Source organism: Coptis chinensis, chromosome 5 (assembly GCF_015680905.1).
Source record: "Coptis chinensis isolate HL-2020 chromosome 5, ASM1568090v1, whole genome shotgun sequence".
Lineage (NCBI taxonomy): Eukaryota > Viridiplantae > Streptophyta > Magnoliopsida > Ranunculales > Ranunculaceae > Coptis > Coptis chinensis.
Genome location: NC_141460.1, coordinates 48662459 through 48676837, shown reverse-complemented (window position 1 = coordinate 48676837; position 14379 = coordinate 48662459). Strand labels below are relative to the sequence as shown.

At 37.7% G+C, this 14379-nt stretch overlaps 1 pseudogene; it reads left to right on the top strand.

The window, feature by feature from the left end:
• Window positions 1-7187: 7187 nt before the first annotated feature.
• LOC147497752 (ruBisCO large subunit-binding protein subunit alpha-like) lies at window positions 7188-10333 on the top strand (annotated as a pseudogene).
• The last annotated feature ends 4046 nt before the right edge of the window (window positions 10334-14379 follow it).

Genomic DNA, 14379 nt, shown 5'->3' with positions numbered 1-14379 from the left:
TATTATCGTTCCTCGCGGATCATGATTTGTCGTGTCTTCGCGATCTTTACCGTTCTATGCCCATCTCTTAAATTTTATCCTTGGCATATCTCTATACTTAGTTTCTTTTATGTACTATCAAATTGTTGCTTTCTACTATTTTACTCTTGTTTGGCTATAAGTACAAGTTGTAAAAGTTGTCTTGTGAACAAAGGGTCTGAATTCACATCAGTTTTAATTTTGTTATACACTCATATTCGAAGTGTTAGTCAATTAGTATTTGTATTTGGCATAGTTTTGTTTGAGCACGAAATCGAATCTTTGACGTAGTCAACCTAGGGGTGATAATTCGGCCCTCAACCCGGCCCTAAAAAATGCTTGCAAAAGACTTCAAAAGCTGGCCCTCATAGATTTGAGGGGCGGGCCGGCCCGGCCCTCATGCATATTAGGGGCGGACTAGGGCTTAGGTTCTGGAACATGAGCCCGACCCTCATTAGGCCCTCACCAGCCCTCACTTGGCCCTCATAATTTTTGTTGTTGTTTTACATTGCATATATGTTTTCTAATTTAATTATCTAGGTTATATCAACTTTTTTTTTGCTACAATTAGTATTCAATAAGGAGTAGATTAGAACATAACATATACATTTTTTATAATTAAATGAAAGAGAGATATATACGTTATATAAAGACAAAGTTAACATGCAATTCTAACGTAGTAACATAGTTCAATATTGGAAATGTAAGGCTCTCATCTCTTCCACCATCTCTATATATCATTTTCTAAATATATGAAAATAAGTGTTATATCCTTAATTGAAATTGATATACGTAGTCAAAAGTATAATAAAAAAAAAAAATTAAAACTACTAAAAAAAATTAAGTAAATTAGTAGTGTATAATTTGATTGGGCCCGGCCCGACCCTCATTTGGCCCTCAAAATTGAGGATCGAGGGGCGGGTAAGGACTTGCCTATTTATGTCCTGACCCTACTCGACCCGGCCCTCAACACATATTAGGGGTAGGCTGACCCGGTCCTCAGTCACGAGGGCTTTTATGGTTTGAGGACCGGGCTAGCCCGACCCGGCCCTTTTAACACCCCTAAGTCAGCTTACATCTCGTTCCTGTTTTGTCATCATGCAAACACATTATATCCAGCTCATCATGCGAACCCATTAAACCCGGCTCGGGCAGTTCTATGTTCAACCTATCAAACCCGGATATTTGCTCACCAACTAGTGGATCTGCCACTACAACCAAACAACTTTCTTGAATAGATTTTTTTTTTTTTTGCATACTTCTATTAATGCTAAGGTCGGCAAATCCTGATTAAAAATTGGTTTTCTTTATCAATTTTTTGTGTCACCTATTTTAATTCTCGCTTCACCCTCTATCAATTAATTACATTGCATCATCATATAAATTAGTTTATAATTATTTAATACACAATATTTCATGCATTTTTTTCGACATTCCATTTTCATATCGTTTGCATTCACACGACACTTGGTCATACATTCCGCTCACTCTTTTTTCTTTTCCATTTTTTCATTGATTTTTTTTTTCTTTACCATATGAACTTTGTTCACATGCCAAAGAGGGGGCGATGTTTCTACCCCACTTACGTGGCAAACGTCCATTAGTAAGGGTCTCTATTTTTATTCGTTTAATTGACAGGGCTAAATCCCACTTTGCAATACCATGGATCAATGTACAGGCCCATTAGCTTATGTGTCTAAGGCTGAACCTTAGCCACATGGCTTGCCACTAACGTACATTAATTTACCTCCAAATTCGTTTCTTATCAAAGAGATAATTATCAGTTGAGAGTTATATTCAATTATAAGAATACTTAAGCTACAAGAAGTCTATATTCTATACATATAATACAAAACTATTTTTTATAAAGAACTACATTCTTGAGACTTGATCCCATCGATAATTTGGGTACGTAGGCAACTGAAAGGTACAGTCTCATCATTCACTCAATCACCATCACTTTTCTCACTACTTTGCTATGTTATTCATCTCTTTCGTCACTATTTAGTGTTTTGATCATATTTGGTCGAAACATAATTGGCGTCAAAACCCAAATGTAGAGACCTCTCAATTATGTCGTCATTCAGCTTCAAGATGACATAACCAAGACCGGATCCAGACTTATTATGCGAACCTTTGGTGTAAATCCAACCATCAGTTGATATAGCCAATAAGTAATGACAATCATTGCCCTCGGTAGGTAATGACAATTAGGTATCGATGTTTACCTCATCGAGTAATACGTTCGACATAGAAATATCATCAATAAGAAAATGAACCATTAGCGAAACCAAAGTTTGTCTCTGTTTAACTGTATAAGTGTCAGAAACAATGTTGTAAGCGCTAAGGTAACTTTTCCATTCTGCGACTTGATTCGTAGACATTACGAAAAAACTTGCGCAACAGATATTGAGTATAAACTTCGACTATTCCTTCCTAGAAATAAGCTTAAGACGTCTAGCAGCATGAAACAAGGCCAATGTAATTTTCTCAATGCAAGAATGTCTCGATTCAGCTGATATAAGAGTCTTGCTAATAAAGAATAGGAAACGACTATCGGCACTATGAAATGACAATGGATAAATATGAATTGGATATGTTTCGTTGAGATTCGTGAAAAGTAACCATTGTGAATTCTGTATGTATCGTCTTGAACTTGAGGGTAACCATTGTGAACAGCGAGAATCTAATCACCACCACGTAAACGATCACACATGTAACTATGTTGTTAGCGTGTGTTACGTTGTGGTGTGACAGATACAACACCATTTTCGATAACTCATGGATGACCATATGTTGTGAACAACAGGAATCTCATCCTCACCACGTAAACGATCCCATATGCTATGATGTCATTGGCGTATATTATATTGTAGTGCGATAGATTTCACATCATCTTCAAGAGGAATGGTTCGTTTTAGATGACGCTTGTAGTAATTATTTTGTTTCCGTACACACTTGAACTATCGAAGAAGTGCTTCACGAGACATTGGACTGACATTATCCGCATCAAATGATGGAGAATCGTCAGAGGCAATAACTTCTCGCTGAATAATTTGGTGTATCAGTGGAACGGTAGTAGGGCCACGTGCAACCTGTTGTTGAAAAGGAGTAGGAAGGATTAGTCCATTATTGCCAACTTGACCTTGAACATCATGTATGTGATGATCGACAGTAATTGTATCGAGAACTTAAGCTCTTCTAGTATTCGTCATAATTTTTGTAGAATGTGATAAAGGGGTGTTGAATAAGAACCGCAGACGGCGCCAATTATATTTTGACCAAATATGATTAAAACACTAATAGTGACGAAAGAGATGAATAACGTAGTAAAGTAGTAAGAAAAGTGATGGTGATTGAGTAAATGATGAGACTGTACCTTTCGGTTGCCTACGTACTCAAATTATCGATGGGATCAAGTCTCAAGAACATAGTTCTTTATGAAAAATAGTTTTGTATTTATATGTATAGAATAGAGACTTCTTGTAGCTCAAGTATTCTTGTAATTGAATATAACTCTCAATTGATAATTATCTCTTTGATAAGAAACGAATCTGGAGGTAAATTAATGTATGTTAGTGGCAAGCCATATGGCTAAGGTTCAGCTTTAGACACATGAGTTAATGGGCATGTACATTGATCCATGGTATTGCAAAGTGGGCTTTAGCCCTGTCGATTAAACGAATAAAAATGGAGACCCCTACTAATGGACGTTTGCCACATAGGTGGGGTCGAAACAACAATATCTTAGGTTTCCTGAATCAGTATACATGTTATGTCAGAAGTACAATATAAGCGTTACAAGACACTATGTAAGAGTTATTAAACACTAGTTTACAGTACACTATTGACACGTTTAGGAACTAACTTGTGCAATGAATAAATTATTGTGCAGTTAGCATTGTTGGAGATGAGAAGCTTCAAACTCAGTTTGGAGAAGCATCCTGTGTAGCAGATACTTATAGGGGTAAGTGAGTTATTGAGGATTGCGGCATTGTTTTGACTGTAAAAGAGGTGTGTAAAACGACACTAAACTCGCTGATTGTGATGTTTCCAGATGGTATTGAAGTTTCAAGAGTCCCCAAAACGTTCCTTGCAGAGTCTACCCAGTACGGGCCTGACAATTGTACTGGAGTAGATGTTGAACCTTCTCAGCACGTGCCTGAAATAAACTTATTTGAACTTCCCAAACGATGTCATACAACGACCTTCACACCTGACCAAGTCCCGAGTAGTCTAAGGCTAATTATCCCTGATATCCCAACAAATAGAGTTACTATAACTAGTTTCTGTAGCTAGTGTGCTCCCTTAGAACTGCATAGTGAGTCTGAAGAGGAAAGTCATGTGTCGGGAGGTCTAGGAGAAAGGAGAACGACTCGTGTCAACTTTACTTCCCTTTTGGAGGAAGTGGTGAGTTGTAGGGATAGAGATCTGGGTGGAAGTACATCGAATTGGAATGATACAAATTGGGATGATATTATTGACACGTCTAGTATGCGTGAAGACACTACTCCTTTGTTTTGGGGTGATAGTCCAAGTGATGACCCAATTGATGAGTCTGGTGGGGCTGACCTTGAAAATTATGTTCAAATGACAGATGGAGATGGAAGTGGAGTTACTGGTGGCGCGGCGGGTGCACAAAATAGTAGTCATGGTGCTGTGAGATGTTTGTACAATTACGGTGGAATATTGTACCAACACGACCTCAGAACTCTACACACCAGTCCTAGAATGTGCCCATTCGTTCCAATATTTGGTCCACTATCAAGACAAAATTATAATAGTGGAGGTAATACTTACAATGACATATCTGACAGATCAGGTGGTGTTTTACCAGCATCCGGAAGTGGTGGTGGTGGTGACAGGGAAGACAACAGGGGACATAGTCAGCAAGGCTCCCTCTTAAATGAAAGAAGAGAGAACTCCCAACGGTACAAAAAGCTTGCCGTCGAGGACGGGCGTGTTGGTGATGATGGTCCAAGTGATGATGAGTTTAGAGATATTGATGATGAGTTTAGTGATAGTGATGACCTAATTGATGAGTCAGGTGATTTTGCCCTTAATAATAGGTCTGTTGATAATAATGTTCAAATGGCAGGTGGTTTTGACCTTAATAATAGGTCTATTGATAATAATGTTCAAATGGCAGGTGGAGATGGCAGCGGAGTACCTAGTGACGCGACGGGTGCAGAAAATAGTGGTCATCGGGCAGCGAGATGTTCAACAAATTACGGTACAATATTATACGAACACGACCTCGGAACTCCGCATACCGGTCCTGGAATGTGCCCGTTTCTTCCAGTATTTCCTCTACTCCGTGGGCAGCATTATAATGTCGACTGTAATACTGAAAATCACTCCCTTGATGCACCAACTGGTGTTACACCAACATCCGAAAGTGCAGCTGCTAAGAGGGTAGGATCCCAATTCACGCAAGACAACGGGAGAAATATTGAACGACTTTCCCTCTTAAAAGAAAGAAGAGAGAAATCCCAATGCTACAAAAAGTCTGTGGTAGAGGATGGGCTTCTTGAAGATGCGATTCTAATAGAATTGGAGGCTCCCAAAATAAATACACTCACTATGGGGATGGTGTTTACTGAAAGGTGGTTGTTTACATTTCACATGAAGACTTACGCCATTAAAAACAACTTTGAACTAGCAAAAATAAGGACGGACTATGAAAGGGTACAATATGGATGCAAGGGGTCTGAATTGAGGAGTTAGGGTCCAATTGTCCGTTTCACGTGTATTGCAGCATTGATGGTTCGTATATGTGGATTGTGAAAACTGTTTACAACGTTCACACATGTGGCTGCCGAACAGCTGGAGAGTTTAACCGTGTGGTGTCAAGTGGTTATATCGCCTTATGCTACAAACAAATTTTGCGGGATGACAAAACCTTGAAGGCAAGTCATCTGTTGGCGATGGTGAAAGAGTGGACTTCAGTAGATATCAAGTACAAAACTGTGTGGTGGGGAAGGGAAAAGGCTCTAGAAGAGGTCCATTAATTTATATATACAACTATATATGTCCAACATGCCTTCTCTTAAATGGATTATCCGTTAATGGACATGGTGTCTTTGACAGCTTCTATAATGTCTTCACTACTAAAAAAAAAGGTTTTTATCTCGGTTCTAAAATTAGCCTTATTTCGGTTCTGCTGATAAGAGAGATAATATGTCCTGTAAATGAGATAATATGTCCTGTAATTTAGGTGCTAACTCTGAGTATAAATCTGTTATCTCGCTTCTTACTTAACCGAGATAAAATATATGGATTTTACCACTGGTGGATAAGAACTGATATAATAGGAAATTTCATTTATCTCACCATTGTGGAACGGATATAATAGGAAATTTCATTTATCTCACCATTGTGGAACGGATATAATAGGAAATTTCATTTATCTCACCATTCTAAAACTGATATAATAGGAAATTTAATTTATCTCACATTGAACTGATATAATTGATATTAAACCAAATATCTCGGCACTAAAATGATATAATAGATATTATATCAAATATCTCGGCACTAAAATGATATAATAGCTATTATACCAAATATCTCGGAATAAATTAAAGAAAACAGAAATCCCAAAAAAAAATAGAAGTCCAAAAAAAATTGAACTCCCGCTCTACAGTACTCTCTATCTCGATCAGGAATATCATTCACGAACTCACAATAATGGCAACTACCATTCTAATCCCAAGTATCTCTCTCTCTGCTATCTCTTCGTTTATTTTTAATCCCAACTATCTCGCTAAAGATCTCGCTCGATCTCCACTATATATCTCTTCGTGTATTTTTAATCCAGCTATCTCGCTCTCCACTATCCGTGTATTTTTCCCTCTTCACCTTCGCACCAACGACTCAGAAACAATTCAAGTTCCACTACCCATTTCAACTCCACAAACATTTTAACAACTCTTCCGGTTTTCGTGTACTAAAATTATCTTAGATTAAGCTAGGAGATTATATAGTGTTCAAAACTAGTCGATTTTTGAAAATTCATGTATAAATAAGTTAGTGCCTAACCTTTATAAACCGATTTGCAGTTTTTCCATCAGCTATTCATTCCTTGTTAAAACAAATTGGATCCGAGGAGGTTCCGGGTCCGATCCCGCCTCAACTTGATTTGCTTTTGTTAAAAAAAGAAGAAGAAGATGGCGCTAAATTCCCTCACCACTTCATCCATCCTCTAATTCCCAACTCGGGGAAGCCTTAGTAATAGGACAAATCGAGGCGTATTCAATTGTAGACCATTTATTTGCGAGAAAAGCAACCAGGTTTGTTATGCGTGCAAATGCTAAGGAAATTGCTTTTGGTTAGGCTTCAAGGACAGCTCTTCAGTTGGAATTGATAAGCTTGCTGATGCCGTTGGTGTTACCCTTGGTCCTAGAGGTATATCATTTATATCCGATTGTTCCTTTTGTGATAGATATATGCTTAAGAGGTATATAATGAGAACAGGGACCTTATAGAAAATGTTTTAGTTTGGTTTACCTATGTCCACTCAGTTCTATCTGGATATACAACTTCTTTTAGTAATACCATTCATTGGTCTCAAAATTCTTGTTTCTCGCTATCTTTCTTGTATATTTTGAAGGAAGGAATGTTGTGTTGGATGAATATGGTAGCCCAAAAGTGGTGAATGATTCGGTAACAATTGCTCGTGCAATTGAACTTGCAGATCCTATGGAAAATGCTTTGGTGCAAAATTCATAAGGGAGGTAGGATATTCTTTCTTTAGATGCTCGTTTGTTGGCATCATGATTTGTTATGTCTAAATCACCCTCTCGATTTTCTAGTTGTCTTGTTAAAATCTTCTCTCCTATATTTCCCCTTTTCCCAAAAACGCATACACATAATTATTTTGTTTCAAAGATCGCTTAGTGGTTGTTATTAGTGCATATATTTTGGCCCTTCTCCTTTCTTTTGATTTTTTTTTTTTGAGTTTTATGCAGGAGGCATTGATGTGTGTAATCAAATTTGTAGAGAAATTATATAGTGTTTCTGCTTTGGGCAAATGATTTCATCAAAGATACCACCCTTCGTTTTTATGAACGTAAAACCATCTTACGTTGATTATGCTCTCCTCTTAACTGAAACTTGAAATCATTAGCCATCATTAATATTCTATCCGAAAGTAGAAATGGCTCTTTTCACATTTAAAAGTTGAAGAAAATGCTTGTTTTGCGCTGCTTGGTTTAAGAGTCGAAAGTGTTTTTGCAGATATAGGATTAAGAGAAAAAACATATAGGTCCGTTTCGAGATTTTACTATGAATAGTAACTGAAATTATAATTCCGGACTTTTTTCTTTGTTTTTGTTGAGGAATTGAGATTAAAACTAATATTTAATGAGTTTTACAATTTGGAATTATTGAAAAGTTCCACGTAATTCCAATTTTATGAACTTACTTTGATGGAGTTAGAATTTCTGTGGGAGAGAGAGACTCACTGTAACATTTGTATTTTCCATCTTACGGGTTGTCACCGTCACCCTCTATTTAGGGTGAGCACTTGTCATCATAACGATTCACATTTTTTCCAGTATACTTGTTGGGCATCTCGGATATATACCAACTTTTGCTCCTGCAGTCCCCCTGCTACTTCGTGTGTTGCCCTTTTTTAACTTTTCTACTCATTATAGTTTATGATCATGAAAGCAAAGAATGATGATCACCGAACACTATATATTTTCTGAACTAATGTTCGTGTTTCTCACTATAGTAGGATGAGCCGATGAGGCATAAGCGATTATGAGCATAATAATGATTTGACCGCTTGGTGTTTGGCTTGTCTGTGATGATCGAACTTTAAAATTTAGTTATTGTGTTCAACATGTATGCTATATGTATTATTGGTAGTTTTTTTTTAGCATTGTATGTAACACAACTACTCCTTCGACAAAAGGTTGCAAGTAAAACAAATGACTCACCGGTGATGGGACAATGACAACATCCGTTCTTGCGAGAAATCATTAAATTAGGGTTGTTGAGTGTTACATCTGGTGCAAATCCCGTCTCGATTAAGAAAGGAATTGATAAGATTATACAGGGTCTAGTGGCAGAGCTAGAGAAGAAAGCAAGGTCCATCGAGGTCGCGGATGACGTAAAAGTCTGCCGCCACTATCTCTTTGAAATGATGAGGATATTGGTATCATGATTGCCGATGCTATTGATAAGGTTAGGGCTGATGGTGTTTTGTCTATTGAGTCTTCATCATCCTTTGAGACAACAGTTGATGTCGAAGAAGGAATGGAGATTGACAGAGGGTATATCTCCCCACAATTTGTGACAAATCCAGAGAAGTTGATTGCTGAGTTTGAAAATGCAAAGGTTTTGGTGACAGATCAAAAGATTTCATCGATAAAAGATATAATTCCTTTGTTGGAGAAGACAACCCAATTGCGATCTCCACTACTTATTATTGCTGAAGATGTCACCGGGAGGCTTTGGCTACCCTTGTTGTGAACAAGCTTCGAGGTATCATCAATGTAGCTGCAATAAAAGCACCAGGTTTTGGTGAGAGGCGAAAGGCTCTTCTTCAAGATATTGCCATTATAACAGGAGCTGAGTTCCAAGCCAGTGATTTGGGCTTGATGATAGAAAATACTGAAGTTGAGCAACTTGGAATTGCGAGAAAGGTGACCATCGCCAGGATTCAACCACAATAATTGCAGATGATGCGTCAAAAGATGAGATCCACGCTAGAATAGCTCGGATAAAAAGGAGTTGTCCGAGACGATTCTCGTGGTATGATTCTCGAAAGCCGGCCAAGAGAATTGCCAAGTTGTCAAAGTGGAGTTGTAGTTATAAAGGTGGGTGCTGCTACTGGAACCGAGCTTGATGATCGTGAAGTCGGATTGAGGATGCAAAGAATTCAACTTTTGCCGCCATAGTGGAAGGGATCGTTCACGGTGGTGGTGCTGCATTGGTTCACCTATCAATGTTTGTTCCTCGTAATTAAGGAAAAATTTGATGATGCCGATGAACGGCTAGGTGCGCACATTGTGCAAAAGGCACTTGTAGCTCCCGCATCTTTAATAGCCCACAATGCCGCGTTGAAGGAGAGGTAGTTGTTGAAAAATAAAAGCGAGGAGAATGGGAGATTGGATATAATGCAATGACGGATAAGTCACGAACTTAATTCAGTCGGGGTAATTGACCCAAAGAAAGGTGACAAGGTGTGCTTTGCGCATGCGGCTTCTGTGGCGAGGGATGGTTCTCGACTACACAAGCCATTGTGGTTGAGAAGCCCAAGCTAAAGGCATCTGCAGCAGCAGACCCACAAGGGCTTACAATATGATTCGTGTTTCTTGAAGTGAAGTTACCACCGAGATTCTTATGTGTTTTCGCCAAAGAGGTACCGGTGGTCGCCATCGGGAAAACTGCAGTTGAGATGACTTGCACCTGCACTTACAGATCATATTACATTGTAGCAAGAGAACTTCATACGAAAATTATGGCCTGGGTCATCAAATTTTGTCCACCAAATTAAAATGATCTTTGTTGTTCAAAGATTTTGTAAAAAAAAATATTTAATGACAAAAGATATGCAGCTTTGAGAACACTTGGAGAAAAAAAGCAAGCGTTTAATGAGGTAAGCCTTCACAATGATGGTTCTTCATTTTCTTTTTCTTCTACGCTTCTCTTTGTTTCTCATCATCAGTGATATCGTAATTACTTGTACTTTTTGTATTTTAGTACTTGGGTCAAAGGAAAAAACAGGAAGCCGAGGAAAGACGCATTAAACAAAAAGAGTCTCGAGAAGAATTCACGAAAATGCTAGAAGTAAGACGGATAGTACTCCCAAATCTATTATTTTCAACAATAAGATGGGAAACTAATTGATACTTTTGCTTGATAGGAATCCAAAGAACTAACATCGTCTACAAGATGGAGGTTTGTCTTCTCTCTTAAGTAGCACTGATTTTTCGTGTTGATAGTAAAGTTTGCTATAAAATTGAAACCTTTCAACGTATTTCATGTCAAGTATTAAGATTTTGAGACGGTATAAGCAGAGTACTATTTAAATGTAATGTCACTTCTAACGCTCTATATGAATTGTTTCATTATTATATAGCAAAGCAATATCCATATTTGAGGATGACGAGCGATTCAAGGCTATTGAACATCCTAGAGATCACGAGGATCTTTTTGAAAACTATTTGTCGGAACTTGAGAAAAAGGCAAGTTTTACTTGTTATCAAATTTCTCTATGTTTGAATGATGTGATTTCTCCTCATGTGGTCTTTAATTCAGTATATTCCACCTATCTAAGTTTTACTTTACAAGACATCTTCCACCGTTCCAGTCTATTGAAGGTCATATGTTGTGTTAAGTTGCATGTTTTCAAATTTTCGCAACCCATCTTATATTGTGTTCTAGTCTTTACCTTACTTTCTTTATTTACTCAAGTCATTTGGTATTCCTTGCTAATTTTGAGTCACAAGACATGCTGTTCATCCACTTCAGCTGGGACAATCTTGTTCTAAGAAGGTTGAGAAACAAGTGTGCTCACTTTTATTCTCATTTATAACCGAACAAGAAGCACAAAGCGGGCCTTGTCCGTCGAGTCCAATCATCGGACAAGAGCAAGTTTAAGCTATTGTATTTTGAACCGGAGGATAACGGTGGATTAAGCCCGGCATTGCAGAGGAGAGCGCAAAAATAGGAAAATGTACCTCACCGGGATGTATTTTCTTGGTTTTCCCTGCTTTTACCGGTTGGATCAAGCAAATCAATTCGGTGGCAGCAACAAAGATCCCGATCATCTTTCCTTAAAAATTGGACGGATTTCAGCCATGTGAAATATCCGAGCTAAAAGCAGGCACCCATGTATTTTTGTTTATGGTCGGTTACGCTTTGATTGATCTTTTGGGAAATGCTACTTTTGGATTGAAATTAAAGTATTCTTAGCCTTTCGGCCGTTTTCTTAATCTTTTGGAATGGTATATGAAATCTCGGTCCTTATTATCATGCAGGTGACAACTTCTTTAAAAGTGCAAGCTACGTAATAGAAGTTCTTTGTCTTTGACCTTTTCGAGGAAAGGATAAACTTCGGTCGTGGAAGCTCGAATCTTGACTAAAAGGGTGGAACTATCCAAGTTTGAAACCGGTATAGAGAGGTTAAATTTTTTCACGTGAGGCACTCCTTTCTATCTTGTATAGATAAGTTCATTCTCACATTTGTTCTCGATAGCGGTGTTGGCACAATTCACGAGATGACCGGTAGATATGCACAGAAATGCAAATGCCGTGAGTTTACCTTCACTCTTCGCCTTGGATTTCTTAGTCTTATGAATTGTTCCACATCATTGACTATTGAACCGAGAGCAACTACATTTTTCTTGATCGCCACGTATTTACTTACTTATATAGATTGATGAACTCCTCAAAACAAAGAAACACAATCCATGCCTCCTACTCAACCGCTCCTCCTCCTCAAACGAAGTTCGAGTAGTAGCAAAAGCAGTGATTCCTTCAAAGAATCCAAGAAGGAAGAACGCCAAACCGCATTGCACCGGGTTAACTTCAAACGACGGTGCTTCTGACGAGTTCTTTAACGAAGCATCAGCAGTTGAGCTGAATTTACCCTTCTTACGACCGCGGACATGGGCTTCTCTCTTCGAAGAGACTCATGGCTCTGATGCTAAGCCTAGTACTAGTTGGGAGGAAGCAGGGGCTTCATATGTTGTTTCTAGTTGGGACGAAGAGGAAGCTAGGGCCTTGTTGGATGAACAACCCATATATGGAGGACGAACATTCTCCTATAGCACCTTCGGTATCTGGGTAAGTATAAAAATCTCTGAATTGATTATAGATTGTGCGATTAAGCAATGTGAGGACCCTGCATCTATCCTACCAGAGCTTCATTAGGGTGAGATAGTTTCCAATGACACACATAGTAATGATGTCCTTGAGCAATCAAATAATTCTGTAAAGGTAGGGCCTCCACTAAAGATGCACTTCAAGTTGAGTCCTCGGTTGCCAAAGCGTTCGCTCCAGCGTGAGAGATATTCTTTGGATTCTCAAATTTTTTTAGTAGGAAATTCAGCAGAACCATCCAGAAGAAGGAAATTCAGCAGAACCATTTGTCTCAGTTCTTAACTATATAGAGAAAGGTTAAAAATGTCTTATTATAGTTCAAGAATAGTAGTTGATACAATATTTGAGTTTCTATAAATAAATGACTGATCACTAGTACTCTTTGAAAGTTAAGATCATGTTCGACATTGTTCTTTCTTATCTTAATGAAATAAGTTTTTCAAATAATTTACTTATGTTGGGTTGCTTTTGTTAATTGGTGTTGGTGTTGTTTATGAATATGAAAGGGAATTGTTAATTGGTGTTGATGTTTATGAATAAGAAAGGGAATGTGGTGGTTTGGGATAGGTTTTTATTTTCTGGTTAATTGTCATGAGCAATACCAGCAAAAAATGATAAAAAATGACAAAGGGTGAGATAAAAGGTTGTCCAACAATCTCTTTTTCCAAATGAATTTATCACGGTTATTTTTTGATATTATCTCGGTTTTCATAAAAAAACATCTCAGTTTTCTTCTATACTAATTGGTTTCAATCAACAATTTATCTCGGTTTTATTCTATATTATATCGATTTTATTTAGAAAACCCAGATAATATATTTAAATAAGATGTCAGACTTCTAAGATAATTTTGTAGCTTATTATCTCGGTTTTATAGAACTCTATTACCTCAGTGGATTTTACCTCGGTTGTTTTTTCCTAGAAAACCGAAGTAAAAACTCTAATATCTCACCTTTTAGCTGAGCTTATAAACCATTTTTTTAGTAGTGCTTGCAAAGCTTATGTATTATCTTGAACAACTTTTTCATTTACGCTTATTACATGGTCGTGGGCAAGACATTTAATAAGCTGTTAAAGATACTAAATCGCTACCTCAAGACACTGTATAACATGTCTATAAACGGATAATCCATTTAAGAGAATTCATGTCCAGCTTAGGCCGACATGATATTACATGACCGTAAACGATAGTCGGTTTAAGAGAAAGCTTGCATTTTCCATACTTTTGTACAAAGACTGCACTGACGATTAATATTTGAACTAATATAGAACCCACCCCTACAATCATGCTCTTAAACGGACGTCCATTTACGGACATATTATATAGTGTCTTGTTCAGCTTATATAATGTTTTCACAGCTTATATAGTGTCATATATAAGTACAAATTAAAAACTTAATAAGCGTAAATTAAAAAAGTTTGTCAAGACACTATATAAGCTTCTCACGACACTGTATAAGCTCTTCAAGACATATGTCTGTAAATGGACTAGTCCGTTGAAGACCTAGGCTGCCTAATAGATCC